Raw genomic sequence first — 15,827 nt, forward strand, 5'->3', positions numbered from 1 at the left:
CCATGATGTGGAAACTGAATCTAAATAAGATCCATGTGCTCTTTCAGAATCAGCTGGCAGGCCCACTAGGACAGAAAACACACTGTTGTGTACTTGTGTATATATGGAAACCAAGAGTGCACATGACAAGTATTTTACTTAATATCATGCAATGTCTAATGTACTACAGAGCCTGGAATTCAGATTTACACTGAACAACCAGTAAGGATTTGCCACTAATATAACCGAGATTCACCTACCAGCCTGCAAAACAGAAATGCCAAATCAACCAGTCTCAAAAGTTGAACTCAGGGGAAGGTAACTGAGACCCTAGATGTGGTGATATACATCCGCTTTGCAGTTCAGAACTTTGAAAAGCTCCCTCTGATTATCCTCATGCTTCAACCAGTGAAGGACATAGCAGCTCTGGCATTGGCTGACAGTTCAGCTTCGCCACCTCTCCCAGCCAGGACAAGACACCTTAGAGTATTCCACAGGGCAAGAATGATGTACGGAATAAAAAAGGTAACTATTGCTTTCTTAATATAAACTAAATTTAGACTTCAAAGCAAGAAAGAGAATAACTTCCTTCTCTCTGCAGAATTACAGTGATGTAAATACAGTACTGGCAATTTGTTTTTCACTATCTTAATTTTATGGAAGTAATTTCCCTCAAAGCCAATTATTTATTATGCTGCCATCCAGGAGGCTCATGTCTTGGAAAATTTGTGATCTGCAAATATTTTTAAAAGATTTTGCAAGTGCTATAATTTTTCAAACATACTGTTTGTTTTAAACCTCTCCATATAGGGCAAAAGAATTTTTGAGTCTGTTGGTCCTAGCGAAACTTGCATTTTTCATGTTGCAGTTGGAAATCTAAAATACACTTAGGGAACATAGTATTACATGATACCTGCAGTTAAAACATTGTTTCACATTCTTCCTCATCACAGCCATCAATCTCAACATGTTACAAAAATTATAAAAGATGGATTTATTTTTTTCTTAGATCCCGACCTCTTGCTTAAAGAGCCAAAATTACAGCAACCGGTTGATACTGCACTATTTTCTTTTGCAGGTTCTCATAAGATTAAATTTATGATTAATCACACTGCACTATCCCTACAAGCAAAACAACCTCTGAAATTGCAAGATTTCAATAACATGTAAAAAGCAGTTCTGTTAAGGAGGCCTATAGAATGGCTTTTTCTTTTCTTACAGAAGTGATGACTAAAAACAGTAAGGTCAATGAATGGAGCAAAACTAAACAAAAACAACTGAACTGAAGGAAAAAAAGTACATTTCCCGTCAAGCTATGAATAATTTAGACCAGAAGCAAAATCTGGATCAATCAGTAATAAAGCAGAACACGCATAAGGGTGAGAAATCTGCCACTGATACATTTAGGAGCATTGAATATAAAAAATCTCACATTTCAATTGGGCAACTAGTAACTAGTTCATTGTATATCCTCTGTGCTTTAGAAGTATTTTTGTAAGCAGAGCTACCCAAAGTAGTCTTCAAAAACGTTTGTTCCGAATATCCATAATTTAATACTAACAATAAATCCAGGTTGAAATCACATATTTGCATACAGATTGGATGATTGCATACAATAAAGCTTTCCCTGGAAAATTGTGATTGAGCAGAAATATCAGGAATTAACAATTCAATTCTTCCATTTTAGAAATGTGAAATTTGAAGAAGAAGAAAAAAAAAAGGTATTCCATCTGTTTTATTCTTCAATTGCTGCACAATTTTAGGGAAAAAAAAAAAAAAAAAAAAAAAAAACACAAACACTTTCTCCTCCAAAGTGTGACTCCTTTGAGGGGGGAAGGCTGGGGAGGGGGAGAAGCCAACACATTTGCGATTACTAGAAAAAGCCTACTAAAAATTGAATTTATGACTTTACAAGTGAAAATATAGTTGCTGAACTAACAACCTCTTATATCAGTAAATTCTGTGTATGGCACAAATAAATTTTATTTCATGTTACCTATCTGCTCTACTTTAAATACCAATGGCAATGCAGGAAGTTCATAAATGTGAATACTCTAGAGGCTTACACGCATCACTGAGAATGGTAAAATGAATAGTTACACATCTGCAGTCTGAGCTTTGAGATGAATACAAGCAAATTGTGAATGCGCATTTTTCAAATGATTGCACTCATTATTTTCCACTGACTCATGGCTGTTGGCAGAAATGAATAATACATTTTAATATAGTATAGGGGTTCAACAATCAAATACAAAGAGTATGTATGGGTATTTATCCATCTTCTATGCATACATAGTACTAAAGCTATAGGTTGTCATCTGTTTTTAATACTAAAACACCAAATAATTTATAATACAGAACAGTAAAATATATATAGAACACTGCATCAATCATGTACAAGTACTAGTGCTGTTCAACATTTCTGTAAATCCTCCATTAAACTTAGATTTGAGACTGAACCAAAGACTTATATGAATCAAGTCATGGTTGCTTGGAACACTGGAACAGAGGCATAAAATGTTCTATTTCAGGTCAAGACTATTTGCAGTTCACTTCATTATTTCAAAGAACACTAGTGACTGAAATACAGCACACTCCACATTAAAGATAATGCTTATTTATTTTCCTTAATTCAGGAAGCAAACTACTAAATGGCAATTCGGGTATCAGCTGACAGAACTCCTGAGTTGTTTGATGCCATGGGTACTCTCCCAATGCAAGCAAAGAAACAGCAGAGCTTTGGGCAGCTATTTAGTAACAGTGTCAAATAAGAGGGAGTTAACTATCTGAATGCCAACACAGTCTTGCTTTGCTCCTCTTACATATTCCACATCAAGTCCCATAATGCACCATAGACCTTTAGTCAAGACAACAAATGTGACTTCCTTGTATGGAAAACACAGGAAAATGAAAATTCAACCACTACACCCTCAACAGCTGCTAGAAGTGCATAGCCCATGTATCACCATTCCACAACAACATAAAACTTTACCAAAGTAAAGAAATACTACATGAGAAAGCGTGTGTGAGCATGGCGATATTTCCTTGAGCAAAACTTCAGAAGCATGAACTTTCAGGAAAATTGAACGTAAAACTGAGAAAATTAATGGTGACGCATCATTCCCAATCAACTCCAGAAGAAAGGGATACATAGAAATATGCATGACATTTTGTTTTAACAGTAGTCTAATAGTACTCCAGGTACAATTTGAAAAGTACTGTGCTGTAAAAACGTTCGTAACTTCTAAAGTATTTGGCAAAGGTAATGAATATCTACCATCTGTAGAGCTGTTGCAAGTTCATGAGCTACAGAAATAAAAAAGATGCCTTCTTTTGGTAGCCTAGGTCTTGTGCAAAAATCCAAAAATAATACACCCTAGCAATGGCATCCACCAGGAATCAGACACTTGGCCCCAAAATAAGATGGAGCAGCAAAGGGCTTATTTCAAGTACCACGGCTAAAGTAGGCTCCAGCGCTCACATTAGGATGAAATCAAGCATCGCAGAACTCAGTCTTTCCAAACCATGTGTTGGTCTGGGGGAAGGTGGGGAATTCTGTGTCAATGGCTTTATAGAGCAGATGTGACTCATTGCACTCTCATTTAAAATCAGAAATTCAGGTCTCTCCTTCCTCCACTGAATCAATGGCAGAAGCACTGGGGGCTCTAGCACTGCAGTAGCAACTGTACAGAAGATATTTCTATAGTCAGTAAAATCAGTTCAGCTAAGTCATAGTGTCTGACACTGACATTTCATGACATGATATTCACATCCTGACTTTTGTTTGTCTCCTTAGTGCCATGCAACACCCTTATTCAACTTATCTTCCACAGTGGCCCTGATCACAGAAAAATATGGAACTAATTTTATCCCCATAAATCTTCCTAAGCTTCTTTTTTCACTGAAGAACACATTTCATCTATAACTGTTGTTTCAATAAACCAAGTAATGTGAGATATCATTGCTCAACATATTTTGAATGCTGACAGCATCTTTAGGATATGTTTTTTTCATTACTATTATTATTATTTTTAAGATCAGAAAAAGGCTTTTTTTTTTTTTTTTTCCGAACACTTTCCTACATCTTTCATTTTCTCATTAAAATTCCTCAGTTCAATTCAATAATCATCCATTAGAATTTCAACACTCTGTAGTCCCATAGTGGTCTGTTCAATTACTTTTAGAAATATCTTGGGAAAGTTCTAATGCCAAATGGTACTCTCTGAAGTTTATAACATTCAAACGCTGTATTAAAAATCAGTAATTTAGAGCTTGCCTCATTTATATTTGCCTGCCAATATATATATATCCTGAATTTAGTTCCATGACAATTTTTTTGCTTCATATAAGCTTTAATTATAAATTCAAGGGAAAACTTCTATGTAAGTAACATCCCATTCAATGGTCACAGTATGTGGAGTGTATCCACCATTTGTACAAAGCCCATGCACCGCACTGCTCACATGCAAAAGGAGTCTTTCTCTGCTACCTGGCCCAGGCCAAGCCACTTTCCCACTCTGTTCTCTATACTCTATTACCAATTCTTCACACACACATACCTTTTAAAAACAAAAACAAAACAACAAAAAATCAACAAAACAAGCAAACAAAACCAACAACCTTTGGAGAATCATGTCTACTGCCCCATCACTTGCATGCTGAAATTCACCAGGATGTTCAACAGTTAAACTCTGCCAAGCAAGAGTACATGCAGATACAGACTGTACTCCAAATGCAAAGAGAAATGTCCCAGTGATGTAAAGTGGGCTTTGCTCTCAGCTGGGATCTGGTGCACTGGTGAGTAACCAGCAATACCCTTATATTTGGTAAATGAGTCAGCCTCAGGAAGGGCACATTATGCAAAGCATGTATCTAAGTATACTGTGGCCAGAGCCAAAACAAAACTAAACTAAACAAAAAAAGAAACCAAACAGAAAACCAACCCAAACCCTGAAGTTGAAAGCTTTTCCACAAAAACTCACTTTTCTTGTTACTTAGACCACCCCGCTTTCATTTGAGACTACAGAATGAATTACACAAATTTGGTTGTATGCATGTATTACTACAGGTACATACTTTTAAAATAAACGTGTACTTTTGAAAACCGTTTAACAATTTTACCACAAATCAAGGCATTCATTTCCAACAATTAACCCTGGAACTTGACCATTAACGTCTATGCAAATGTCTTCATTTTGATAAAATTAAAATGGACAAAGGACAAAAAACGTAAACATTTTTTCACATTCTACTCCCTGAACAGAGCCTATGATGTTGCAGATTAAAATTATTAGAAGTCAAACCAGTAGTTTCATGGAAATTGGAAAATTCAGAAATGAACAGCCAAATTATTCTTGAGAGATATGTGTGCCCCTGAGATCAGGAAGTAGTCTTCTTAAACTGTCCTGGCTCTTTTTTAATTAGAATAATTGGAAATAGACTGCCACTGCACTTCTGCAATGCTGTGCTGTGTTATGATAAAGTACTGCTACACTGCTACGGATACTACTTGTTTTAAACCATATGGGCAGCAAGTACAACATAATATTAACACTCAGAGGTACAGACATTAGAACTATAACAAAAATAAATTCTAACTGTAGAAGTATCGCTATTATTTTAAGCTGTACTTTAGTAGTGTCTTCTTTTACGGATTCTTAAAATCCTCTAAAAATTTAACATAGTTTCAAAACTGAAATTTAATTAATGTCACTACATCCAAACCTACCATATTATATAATGTGTGCATTTGGGACAATCCTTTACTCATATTGACTTTGATATAGTCTAACAGAATTATCACACTTTAGTGTTTTTCAAAGGGATACCTGCCTCATACAGGGCACAACCAAAGCTATTCGGAAAATCAGGAAGCTATTTTCATTTCTTCTTTCCCTCTTCCAGCATTCACCTAGCCAAGTCTTGTTTATTTTAGTTTGTCTAAGACCTAAACTGAATGGAAGATCATTTACATCTTCACAGCATTTTAAAGGATGCACATCAGTATTGTCCAATTATCTCACCTGCAGTTGTTAATTCATCCACAATCTCCATTAAAAGACAATAAAGCATTATTGACCCCATCTAGAAACTAGAAACAGAGACAAAGGGCCTTATACGAAGCCACAGAATAGTGCACTAGAAGGGATAGGATCAGAAACAGCATATAACATTACCTGTGTATCTGTTTGTATCTCCAGATCGTGTTGATCACTGCCAGAAATGGGAGACAGCTCTCACTGCAGTTCATTTCCTTTACATAGCAAACACCCAAGAGACTTAATTTAGGCAACCTGAATGTGACAGCTTACAGGTTTTGTGGCCATCTGCCACATAATAAATTGGGTTTCTTGCTTAGCATCATACAAGACCACCACCACAGAGGCAGGGACACAGACTGGTCAATGTTGCCTTGTCTGTATTAATTACAATGACATCTCTTTATTGCACAGTGTTTCCTTGCCCATTATCTGTGCACTTGCCAGCTCCCCTGTCAAATGAGTCAAGATACCTGTTAAACATCCCTGACCACTACGCAACCTGCCAAAAGGAGGGAGAATGAGGGCAGCACAAACTGGCACAGTAAACCCTCTCTCTCATGTTTTGTTTTGTTTTTAAATTGAGAGCACCCGATTTTGTAACTATCACAACATCTTCTACCTATTTATGTGATTTCCAATGATGGCTGTTTTTTCCTCAGGAGCTTCACCTGCAATGAAACACTGAGTTTTCTACCAGCACATAGCCAGCTTTGTGTGCAGAGCACCGTCCTGCAGGAGGGCTCCTGTAGCATTATGCAGGATGAGTAAGGGGAATGAAGAAGACAAAGCATCCCACTGGTGATGTACTCAAACTGTAGCACCTTCAAACCGTGAAGGTGCTGGTGCTGTTCAGGAAAGGGCTAAATCTTTTTCGTAATGCAAAATAATAGGTAATGTTAGATTTCCATATTACAAAATGATACTGCCATAAACAATTCTATTACCCCGGTTCCCGAATACATTTTCTCCTCATTTTACAGAAGGATAAGTGAAAAGCTTAATATAACTCATTTAAGCTCCCCTGGTGCTACAATCAGACTTAGCAGGTATATGCTTACGTCTTGTGCTCCATCCAATCTACCAAAGCATTTTCCTCTGGAGGGCATCAAGTATGACCATAATACTTTTTTTTATATTTTAAGGAAAAGATAAGTATTAAGGAAAATACTTAAGGAAAGTATGTCCACTTAAGGAAAGATGAGTATTTATTTCAGTACAATCATTTATCCAGAGACAAAATATTTTCTTGGCAGATAAGTAAGTGCAACATTCCACCAGGCTGAAACGCTCAGCTTCACCTTATTCTTCTACAACATGCCTCATGTCACAGAAACATATGCCTTGTTAGAGCCTATTTTGTACTCCTCTTTGTCTGACAATACTCACTTTAATGTGAAATATTTTCATGGCATGAAAAAATTTGCATGAAAACATCTTTTTACGTCCTAACCTCAGTTTTCAAGCCATCTTTTCTAAGGGTCTTAGTTAAATAATACGGAAATTACACAGTAAAAAGAAACTGACACAGTCAGCAGATCTTTTCAGACTATATCCCTAGATACAAATCATTTTTGTTGTTTTCTGTTGCTTTTTGTTTGTTTGTTTGCTTTTAAGTCAGAAGGGAAGTATATTTCTGAATAAAAATTACTAGAATTTAATGTGGAAGTACACTTGCTGCTGCCAAGCTTTGCTCTCTCTACCTTAAGTGGAAGCACATTTCATTGAGAAGGCTGTGGCTTAACTTAATAATTAATCTGACAAAGTAAAGAAATAATAAAATAAAATAAAATTTCCAAGGAAAGCTCAGCAGGGCAGGGCTCTTCCTTGAAATATATATTAAAAATAAAAAAAAATACTTACACAACAACACCTTCTGTTGAATATGCAAGTCCTTTCAAAAAAGACATACAGTGTTTTATATATGGTAACAAATGTGTGTTATGTAGATTCACAAGTAGCCACGTTACTGTAGTAACTGAAATTTTTCACAAAAATTATTATTTTTTTTCATATAACTCTGCTCTAAATTCAATGCTTTCATGTAGAATATTATACAATGATAACTTTCTGACATTGCTCTGTCAATCCGGTCTCTTGTATTGATTTTACCTCTTGGAAAAACCTGTGGCCTGGGACTGGAGGTTAAGGCTGAGCTAAATAATCTAACTTGGAAAATGGACTATAACATGAATTTTGTAGTGGAACATTGCCAGAAGTCTCTCCTATCTTTTGGTGCCCTCCCTATAATTCCCTGCAAAGGAATTCCAAAACAAACAACTAAAATCAGTGGAAAAGAAAATTAGACAGTATCCGTGCAAAGAGTAAGGGACACACATGCAGATGCAGAGCATCCACAGACAACATAGCAGAGAAGTAGTGGGCATGAAGTCATGAATTGATTTCAACATGTGTAGGAGTATCCATGGTAGTGCTAATCTAGACAGCACAGTTAAAAATAGCAGTGAAGACAGATGAAAGCGGCCATCAGCATGGCTTAATGATCTGTCTGGAAGGGCTGGACAGCCTGCTCTTACGTCTAGGCTGGCATGTCTTCAAACCATTTATACATTAAAGGTAGAATTACAAAATCATCTAGTTTGGAAAAGATCATCAAGTCCAACCATCAGCATGACCTACCAAGTCCCACCACTAAACAATGTCTCTTACTGCCTTGTCCACACGCCTCTCAAATACTGCCAGGGATGGAGACACCACCACTCCCTCGGGCAGCACCTTCCAATGCTTGACAACCCTCCTCTTGAAGAAATTCCTCTTAGTGTCCAATTTAAACTTCTTCAGTGGAGGAGGACCTTTTTTGGACCTTGGACCTTTTCAGCTTGTTTTGCTTTTTTCCTTTTCTGAGAACTCTTGTAGTCACTGTCAGCTTTGTCATCATCTGCTCCTAAGTAGTACAGATTTGTCCACATGAAGCTGTAGTCACGCTACTCACTTGCAGAGTAGACACATCCAGAAAATGTGCTACTGTAGATACATTCATCTAAAAACTGCATTTGCAAAAAGAAAAGCCTGGGAACACAGTGTAAAGCATATGGGACCTGATGAGGAACACATGCTTGAGAGAGTGTCCATTTTACTAAATTGTATCAGCAGGGCATGATCTCTCTTAACACGACTTGCTTTCCTTGAACTGCTGGAGGACATGAGAAGTTGCTGGTTGGCCTTTCTTGGCCAGAGTCAGGACAGATTAATCCAAATGTTCAGGTACAGTGACTCAGCCGGTTTTAGTGTGTAATGCAGAGATACTATTATACTCTCCAGGCAGCTGGAGGCAACTGTATTACGTGTAAATCGCACTCACTCATCTTCATAAAGGACTAATGCCAGATGCCTAAACCCTAATCTAGGGAGGCACTTTCGTTATCTGCTGTTTCAAGGCCAGTTATTTCAGAAGCATATCAAGACATCAATAACGCCTTCAACCATAACCGCTGTTAACAGAGGCAGAACTTACTGCAATGCAGGAACCCAGAAGCTGATAAAGTCCTTTAAGTTCAGGACCTTATCCCCTCAAATGGTGGTTTGTCATACGGGGAGCCGCAAACACTAAGGAGACAGAGGCCACTCAAGGACTGCTCATGACAGTTTGTCCAGAAGTGACCAGAAGGATTTATGCACATTCATAACCTGTATACTGAGTGATACACTCCAGGGAGATTTTGTGCCCATTTTGCTAAATCACAGCCAGAACACGAGTTAAGAAGGAACACTTTTAAGTGTTAAGTCTTAAGGCATGCTTAGCTGCCTTAAGAGGGGAGCGCAAAGACAAACAAGCTAGTGTTGCCTCAGATAATAGCACTTCTGGTTGGAATCAACTCACAGCAGCAGGGATTACATCAGGGCTAATTTACCACAGGAAGAAGTGAGGTAGTGAAAAGCAGAAAGTTTTGGGCACACGAATAAGAATCCAGTGCTGCTGTCTGTCTGCAGAAGCCCTGAGCACACGCATGGCCACGCTCCACTTCGCTGTTCAGACCCAGGCCCCACAGCATACGGTCACAACTAAAACTCCAGACGCTTGGGCAGCACTGCTCAAGCCATTGCATCTAAGGATTGTTCTGTGAGGTAACTTTAATAAGAAGTGCAGAGAGGCAGTGAGTTAACTCCTCTGCAATAGGAACACCACAGTAAAGAGCAGGAATACAGTCCCACTGCGTTATTTGCTCATGTGCTTCATCTGTGACCTTCAAGAACAACTGTGAGGAAGTGGATGAGGGTTTAATTCCTATCTCTCCTCAGTCTTGGAGATGACACCTTAAGTTGGCACATGCGGTATGAACAGAAACACATTATTAAAGCTTTTCAAACTGCTAAATTTGTGTCACATATGCCTGCAGCACATTCATAATGCTGAACAATAAGTAATGATTTCATATTAATTTCTGAGATAATGGTGCTCCCAAAACTCTTCTGAAGAACTGCTGTATTGAGCTGTTTGTAAACAAGGCCTTCCTGCACCTAGAACTAAAGAGTGAATTTAATGCCAAAAGCAGCATCATTACCGTTCACCAAAGATACAACGTGATACACTAACACAAATGAACATTAACAGGAACATATTGAACTACATGCACAGATTTCAACATTTAATTTTTGGAACAGCACCACATGCTCGCTAACAGAGCATCACAAATTTGGTTCTATTTTACCTTGTGACTAATTGCTGTACCAGCATTTTTTTTCTCCAAGATCTGTCCTGTTCAATCAAAACAGAAACTCCTGTTATCATAATTAGACTTTAAGAGGTGGTTCTCCCTTTCCTAAGGGTGCCCTAAGATGCCATACACGAATAATTAATAGAAGCATGTATACAGAGTGATAAAAACAAACTCAGCCTTCTGAGAATTGTGCTATCAAATTGCTGTAAGGAAGTACTGCATCAAGATGTTATAGAGTGTATCATATTCAAATGGGCAGTGAACAGCTGAATCCTCCTTTGTCTAACCTGTTGCTTGTTTCTTAGGTACATTGCTCCTCTTTGTTCACATCTGCCAGAAGACTGCCCGTTAATTTAGACATCAGTGATGGTAGCCAGAGGGTCCAGGGTTCTACAGATATAGAGCTAAAAAACATTGACAGAGCTCAAGATTGCAGAATGTATTCACATTTGCTTGTATTTATCCATCATAAAAATCCTTCACCCCTAATTTAAAGTCTGGTTTAGGTTAATCAAAAGCAAATAATTATTTTTTTTAAGTATAACTCCATTTCGTAGTGATTCCATTCTGTAATTAAAGGTAAATTTATGCCCATGTCCTAGCAACAAGCGCAAATATTGTGCTCTATCCAGCGCTCAACATGTGAGTTACTAGAATGACAATCTCCTAATATTCAATGCAATTAGTACATACATCTTAGGACTACCTGAATGCACAAATGGGGGAAAAAAATAATTAAATGTCTAGCCTAAGCACAACAGAATTGCGGGTCAAAGAGTATGACATGCAGCCTATTTACCTTGGTAGTACTCTTCTGCTTCTGAGTGCACTGTATTTCCCAGTTGTGCTTTGTTCTCCCTCTCTCTCTTTTTTTTTTTTTTTTTTTAATTAAATCTTGGACACAGTACTTACAAACATTCACATAAATCTCTCATCATGGTGACAGCTTTAATATTCAAAATCTTGGGCCAAATCAAAAGTAATTCTTAGGCTTTTTATAAATTTACTACTGTGACTACAACTGGAACTGACAGTGTAGCATACAAAAGGCAGAATATTTACGTTTGTATTTTACGAAAGAGAACATGAGATATGTACATGCATGTTGAAACATGCCAGCAGTTTTATGTTGTTAGTCTGGATAGTTAAAGGTTTTTCCCATTTTTAAGAAAAATGCCCACCATTACAGCCAGATCCCACAAAAGACCTTATGGATGAATAACCAGCAGGGCAGTATAACTCCAAATTATAATCATGTGCATAGTGTTGTCATGCACATGCGAGAAAGCTATGCAGCACAGATGTAAACACAGATTGCTAAAATGGTAGAGTTGAAGGGAAGTGTTAAGTTCCTGACTATAATTTCATTTTAAAGGACAAGTTCCAAACTGATAGAGTAACAATAGAACAGATGGGGAGGGAGGGATTTATACACAAGGAGAGGTCATGCAATACATTGTATTGAGTTTAAAAGATAAGTGAGACAATGCCTTTTTCTGCGGTATAAACAAAGAAAAATAATGCCAGCATTTCAACTGCAATCAAGAGCTGGGGAGGAAACGGAACTGGAAAGGAAATGCTTGGGGCAAACCTTACACAGCTAAGGCAGCATTTTAACCAGAAAAATACATTTTCAAGCGTTACTCAATAATTCTATATGAAGTGCAAATAGGCCAAGTTCATATTCAAAATAAGCTTTCATAAATGCTCCTTAATATACAAGAAAATATACCTAATGAATGACTGTCACAGCTGCCAAGCTAGGACACCTAATTTGTACTTTTCTTCTCTTTAATAACTGACAGATTTCCATACCTCAGAATCACTTATAACTTTGGAAGATGAGCTTACAGTTCTGCCTCAGACAGGTAAGCAGCAGGTGATATTTCTACTGGAATAATTAATTAATTAATTATTTTTCCCCCATTGGTTAAAAACTCTCCTGGGACCTTAAATCAACAAGGTATGTGATGTATGTGTTTATCCTCATGGATAAATCCTTCCCCAGTTCATTCCATTGTGCACACAAACCTATTGCACAGCTACATTTGCATTGAAAGAGATATTCCCTTGTGTTACTATGCACCTGCTCCATGTAAGCCTATCTTCTCTGCCTCCTTTGAGAAGCAGATATATCTGCCAGAAAAAGAGCAAGCCTGGACACAACCTTCTTACAAGTCCTCTTGCCAGTTATCTCAGGATTATTTCCCTTGGTTTAGCTATGAGCCTATTCTGATGAGTGAAAAGAATGGCTACACACCCTTCCAAAATCTATTAATTCCCAATGCTTTCTTACCATATTTTTCATCTTGACAGTGAAAATATACACCAACTGTATAAAACCTCTATTTTCTAGGTAAAACACAGTGAAACATTGGCAAACTGGCTTCTTACAAAAAACTCTAACCTCCCCCCCCCCCCAAAAAAAAAGAGAAGTATTCTTTTACTTAACAGCAATTAACACGGCTTTATAAGGGAAGAGAAGAAGATTCCCGTTCTGCCAGTTTCAACTGTAACCCAGAAAAGATACAGACTTTCTCTCGGTAAATAAATCAAAAATTATTTATTTAAATTGGATTTAAAAACCAAGCCGTAAATAAAACTGAAATCAAAATGGTAGGTTTTCCTCTCTCTTTCCCTCCTCCTTCCTGTAACCGTGCTAGTGATTCACAGATGGCTTCTGGAGCTTCAGGCAGGTAATCAGAGACAGCCAACCATGGGAACAGAGCTCTGCTGCACATTCCTTCTGGTCAGCTGAAACACCCAAAAACAGAGTGAGGGGAGATAACGCGCTGCATTCCCCAAGGACTGCTGGAACTACTGGTCTTTATGCTTGTGCACTGAGAAGTGCAGTACGCCCACACTGGTGTCACCACTCCAAGTACACGCGACACCAAATGATGCCACTGCTACAAGTGCCAGCACCCCCGCACTATTCCCAACACATCTTCTGTGCTGTTCTCCACCACAGTTGTGTGTCCCACGCAGGGCTGCTTCTGCCTCTGCACTCCAGCAACTTGCTGGCATCTCACCACAGCATCAGACAGAGCTGCTCAAACATCCCTGCTGCAGAGGACACAAACTAAAGCAGCTGCAGCAAGGCTGTCACGCTTTCCCTTTCCTGCTTCTAATCAAGCAAACGTCCACACAGGATGAAGCTGCCATGAGCGCAGACAGAACAGGGATGTCCTGTGTGAGATGGTGAATGGTACCACCGCGGGCAGTATCCCACATCAGGTTTGCTTGGGAAGAAGAAGTGATCCCAAAATACCATGGCCACCTTGTACTACGGGGTTTTGTGTGGGGACAGGTTTCAGCTCCCAGTAAGGCTGGACAACTGGGAAGCAGAGGGGAAGTAGGAGAGACTTCACACCTCCTTGAAGTTCTGCTGATGCCTTGCCAAATATGATTACAAAGAATGTAGATATTTGAGATCCTTGTTCCCCAATCATGAAAAAAAATAAACGAGAAGTTACTCGTCACTTCTTCACAGTACCCAGGGGAGGTTCTGCATCTCCAAAGATACCATTCATCACCTCGTCCAACTGGTCTACCTTTCACATGTGGCTCGTAGGCTCAGAATTGTGTCCCAGAGAAATCAAGTCATACTTACCACATCATTGTGTGTCCTCAGAGAAAAAACACTGCTAAGGACAGGAGCCATTCCTACCTAGTTTATCACTTTCTACATGACCTCCTTACCTGAAAGACCACCTTTCTCCTTACGCCAAAATACCAGTTACAATATTTTGAGTAGCCCACACCGGGCTACCCACTGAAACCAGCTGCTGTCTGACAGGCCAGTCCCTTGGAGGCTTCCCAGATTGGGAGATAACTCTTCACTGGCCCCCTGAAACATGCCTGTTTCACCCACCCTCTCAGCCAGATGCAAGCCACATCCCCTTTTGCTGCACATTGAGCCAATGGCATAGACCAGAAATCACAAAGACCCGAACACCCTCACGGATCTGCGGGCTGACGGTATCACCAGCGACCGGGTGAAACGCAGCAGCCTGTAAGCCAGTTTTTTGACACCGGGGAATGTGCAGACGGAGAAACATACCACGCCTTGCGAGGAGCGCTGAAAGTCATTCCTTGTCGCACCAAGCACGGATGCTGCGCGTTACCGGGGGGGGGGGGGGAGGAATCTGTAAAGGCAAAAAAAAAAAAAAAAAAAAAAATCGCGATTTGGTTGTGGAACCAAGCGGCGAGAGACCAAGTTTCTTGCTGACAGGCGGGCGGGTCAAACCCCAGCTGCTCGGGATCAGCCGCCCCGCTCCTTCCCCCGCTACCCACCGCGGGGTCCCTGCGGACCCGGTGCCCGGCTGAGGGCTCCCGGCGGGAGGAGCTCCCTCAGCAGCGCCCGCCACAACCACGCGGGGCCGCCGCCTCCTTCAGCTTCAGCTTCAGCTCCCGGTGCCGCTCCCGGTGCCGGTGCCGATCCGAGCCCCCCGGCCAGCGCCGTCCCCTCCCCGCTGCCCGCACAGGGCGGCCTCGGCCCCGGCCCCGGCCCCGGCCCCGGCCCCGCCTCGCCTCACCTCACCCCCGCCGCGCCGTTAAACGGCCGCGCAACGGCCGCCGCCGGGTGATGGGGACGGCGCCGGGCCCAGGTGACGCCTCCGCGGCACGGCGCGCGGGGGGACCCGGCCACGCCCCCCTCCCGGGGCTGGCCACGCCCCCCCGGCCGCCTCCTCGCCCGTGGCCACGCCCCTCCCCGCGGCTCCCGGGGCGGCGGCCGCTGCGTCACAATGCGGGAGCGGGAGCGGGAGCGGGAGGGGAGGGGAGGGGGCGCGGGGATGGTGCCACGTGACCGGCGGCGGGAGCGGGAGGGGAGGGGGGGGGCGTAGAGGAGGGGGCGCTGCGGGAATGGGGGGGGGGGGGGGGGGCTGGGGCTGGGGGCACTGGGGGGGCTTAGCTTTATTTATGTATTAGTCGTTTTTAATTGTTCTGTGCTTTTTTTTTTTAATTATTATTATTATTGGCCTTTTCTAACACATTTTTAGGTGTCTTTACGTTTTGTAAGGTTTTTATTTATTTTTTTTTCTTTTTTTAGGTTATTTCTTTTAGCCTTGTAAACTTCTCTTAGCTTTTTCTTATTTTTTAAAAAAGTTTCTTTTAGCTTTTTTTTTTT

The 15,827-nt window shown here is 40.5% G+C and overlaps 1 protein-coding gene across 5 annotated transcripts in view; it reads right to left on the minus strand.

Moving 5' to 3' along the window:
• The window catches only part of SNCAIP (synuclein alpha interacting protein), an 89,032-nt gene extending 73,737 nt beyond the window's left edge, over positions 1-15,295 (minus strand). For 2 of the 5 annotated variants that reach the window (XM_084505336.1, XM_084505339.1), the window contains exons 1-2: positions 15,235-15,295; positions 14,760-14,844 (exon numbers count right to left, since the gene is read on the minus strand). The gene's annotated coding sequence lies outside the window, so the exon portion shown is untranslated. Of the gene's footprint in view, positions 1-4,648; positions 4,666-6,155; positions 6,173-14,759; positions 14,845-15,234 lie in introns of those variants that run through there. The other 3 variants (XM_084505340.1, XM_084505337.1, XM_084505338.1) reach the window with 3 other exon arrangements.
• Positions 15,296-15,827: the final 532 nt, after the last annotated feature.

This window comes from Aythya ferina (genome assembly GCF_964211825.1).
Source record: "Aythya ferina genome assembly, chromosome: Z".
Taxonomy (NCBI): Eukaryota; Metazoa; Chordata; class Aves; order Anseriformes; family Anatidae; genus Aythya; species Aythya ferina.